The sequence below is a fragment of the Trachypithecus francoisi genome, unplaced genomic scaffold (genome assembly GCF_009764315.1).
Source record: "Trachypithecus francoisi isolate TF-2019V2 unplaced genomic scaffold, Tfra_2.0 Lachesis_group9, whole genome shotgun sequence".
Lineage (NCBI taxonomy): Eukaryota > Metazoa > Chordata > Mammalia > Primates > Cercopithecidae > Trachypithecus > Trachypithecus francoisi.
This window is the reverse complement of record NW_022681474.1, coordinates 9,714,206-9,717,852: the sequence shown is the minus strand read 5'-3', so window position 1 is coordinate 9,717,852 and position 3,647 is coordinate 9,714,206.

Below are 3,647 nucleotides of genomic sequence, written 5' to 3'. Positions count from 1 at the left end.
GAAGAGAGGCTTATTTTTCTGGTCCTGGAGTTAAAGACTTTGCCGTAGCCTCCCAGTGAGAGACGCCAGGCCCCTTGGTGGACAGGGTCCCATCCGCACTGCAACATTAAAGTCATAGTCAGGTGGTTTTTAAACCAATCTTTATTAAAGCTCCTCTATGTAGTTTAATCCATAGAAAACAATTCCTTTGAAATGATTTTCATTCGCTTTTTACAGATGGGCAAACAGGCTCAGAGAGGTTAAAAACTTGGCGGGCTGGTGAACGGAAGCTTGAGAATTCAACACAGACCTTGTGCCCACAGGTTTACAGCTCTGTCCATTACTGCTGGCCTCAAGGCCTTCCATCAATGATTAGTTCACTCTCTATATTTTTATGATTATTATTTTAAAATAGACCTTATTTTTCAAGCAGCTTTATAGTCACAGCAAAATTGAGAAGAGGCTACAGAGATTTTCCCTATATCTCCTCCCTCCACACATGCACAGCCTCCTCCAACTATCAATGTCCCTACCAGAGTGGCATACTTATTACAGTCAATGAACCTACATTGGCACATCACCATCACCCAAAGGCCACAGTTTGCACTAGGATTCACTCTTGGTGTTGTACATCCTATGGGTTTGGACAAATGTCTAAGGACGTGTATCCCCCATTACGGTATCACACACAGTAGTTTCACAGCCCTAAAAATCCTCTGCCTATTCATCGCTCCTCCTCCTCACCAATTGATGTGGTTTGGCTGTGTCCCCACCCAAATCTCGCCTTGAATTGCAATAATCCCCATGCATCAAGGGCAGGCCTGGTGGAGATAATTGAATCATGGGGGCAGTTTCCCCAACACTCTTCTCATGGTAGTGAACAAGTCTCATGAGATCTGATGGTTTTATAAACGGGAGTTCCCCTGCACAAGCTCTCTCTCTCTCTCTTGCCTGCCACCATGTAAGACGTGACTTTGCTCCTCCTTTGCCTTCCACCATGATGGTGAGGCCTCCCCAGCCATGTGGAACCATGAGTCTATTAAACCTCTTTCCTTTATAAATTACCCAGTTGCAGGTATGTCTTTACTAGCAGCATGAGAACAGATCAATACACCAACTCCTGGCAACCCCTGATCTTTTTACTGTCTCCATAGTTTTGCCTTTTCCAGAATGTCATATAGTTCGATTCATATGGTATATAGCTTTTTCAGATGAGCTTCTTTGGCTTAGTAATATGTATTTAAGTTTCCTCCATGTCTATTCATGGCTTGATAGGTCATTCCTTTTTTAGTGCTGAATCATATTCCACTGTCTGGATGTTCCATAGTTTATTTATCCACACACTTACAGAAGGACATCTTGATTGCTTCCAAGTTTTGGCAATTATGAATAAAGCTGCCATAAACATTAGTGGGCACAGTTTTGTATGGACACAGGTTTTCAACTCCTTGGGGTAAATAGTGTAAGAGTTGAAGAAAGAAGAAAGAAACACGAAAAGCAGCTCAATAGTCAAAGACAGCTTTATTTTGGAGAATAAACCTGAGAAGGGCTTCTGGCCGATTTCAGTTAGGAGTGCTCTCTCTTACAGACTAAGGGTATTTAAGGGCTTTAGGGAGGGGGAGCTTATCGCAGGCTCAGAATGTTTCTGTGTGAAGGAGAGCTTTATTGTGTGTTTGGAATCTCTCTGGTTGGAGTGGGAGTTATCTCAGGGTTGGCATGCTTCTGGTCAGAGTGGGGGTTATCTCAGGGTTGGCATGTTTCTGGTCAGAGGGGGGTTTATCTAAGGGTTGGAATGTTTCTGGTCATGCTGGCATTAGCCATTAAGCTGATGTTTTTGGGCTGGATTTAGGGGAACTTAAAATGGCAGTGTTTGTCCAAGATGGCAATACTCCTGCTCTGTCAAATAGGAAGGGACACAGTTGCTGGATCCCATGGTAAGCATATGTTTAGCTTGGTGAGAAACTGCCAAACTGTCTTCAAAGTGGCTGCACCATTTTGCATTCCCACCAGCAGTGAATGAGAGTTCCTGTTGCTCCACCTCCTCACCAGCATTTTATGTTGTCAGTGCTCTGGATTTTGGCCACTCTAACAGGTGTAATAGGTGTGTAGTGGGAACTCACTGTTGTTTAATGTGTATTTCCATGATGATATATGAGGAGGAACATCTTTTCATATGTTTCTTTGCTATCTGTGTGCTTTCTTTGGTGAGGTGTCTGTTCAGATATTTTGTCCATTTTTAACCAGGGTTTTTATTCTCTTATTGTTGGATTATAAGAATTCTTTGTATATTTTGGATAATGATTCTTTATTGGATGTGACTTTTGCAATGTTTTCTCCCAGTCTGTGGCTTGTCTTCTCATTCTTTTGACAGTCTTTCTCAAAGTACAAGTTTTTAGTTTTAATGAAATTCAGCTTCTCAGTTACTTCTTTCATAGATCATGCCTTTGATGTTATATCTAAAATGTCATCACCAAACCCAAGATCATCTAGATTTTCTCCTATTTTTTATGGTTTTACTTTTACATTTAGGGCCTATGATCCATTTTGAATTACTTTTATACAGGATGTATGGTCTGTCTCTAGATTCATTTTCTAAAAAATATGTGGATGTCCAGTTGTTCCTGTACCATTTGCTGAAAAGATTAGTGCAGCATTCTGATTTTGTAAATACCTTTTTCCAGAAGAGTTCCTCCACTTTAGTCAAGCAAGGACATAACACCAAAGCACAGTTCCAGAAAAGCTGCTTTCTGCTGATAAAGCTAAACCACATGGTCTAATTATGTCTGATGTTCTGGGTCTGTCCTGGGGTAAAATCTAGAGTATTGGTTCCCCAGACTGTACCCCTGATTAAAATCATCTGGCGCACATCACTGCCTGGCTCTGCTTCTGTGTTCTGCCTCTTCACCGTGCTTCCAAGATCTACTCCTATTCCAAGGTCTTGAACACCATCTACTCACTCCTCAGTGACTTCAGCTGCACATAGACGCCTAGGACAGTGCTTGCCTTTATCACTCACATAGTATAGAATGTTTCACTATACTTGAAGCACAAACTCCTCTCTCTCCTACTGGAAAAGACAACTATCTCTCCTACTCAACTATGTTTCTTGGTGGCAGAGAAAATATCATTAATTCCTTGTATTCAATACAACTCATAGTATGGAACTTGACACATACCTTAATACAGTAGTCCCTAACCTTTTTGGCACCAGGGACTGGTTTTGCGGAAGACAGTTTTTTTATGGACAGTGGAGGGGAGACAGTTTCAGGATGACTCAAGTGCATTACATTTATCGTGCACTTTATTTCTATTATTATTACATTGTAATATATAAAAAATGAAATAGTCATACAACTCATCATAAAGTAGAATCAGTGGGAGCCCTGAGCTTGTTTTCCTGCAACTAGACCGTCCCATCTGGGGGTGATGGGAGACAGTGACAGATCATCAGGCATTAGATTCTCATAAGGAGCGCACAACCTAGACCCCTCGCATGTGCAGTTCACAAATAGGGTTTACACTCCTGTGGGAATCGAATGCTCCTGCTGACTAGGCAGGAGGTGCAGGTGGACGCCTTCCTCAGAGGGATAAGGGCAACTTGTTTGTTGTTGCAGAAAGGAAGAAAGAAATAGTAGGGACACAGCTGCAAGCCAGTGTGTTGTTCCATG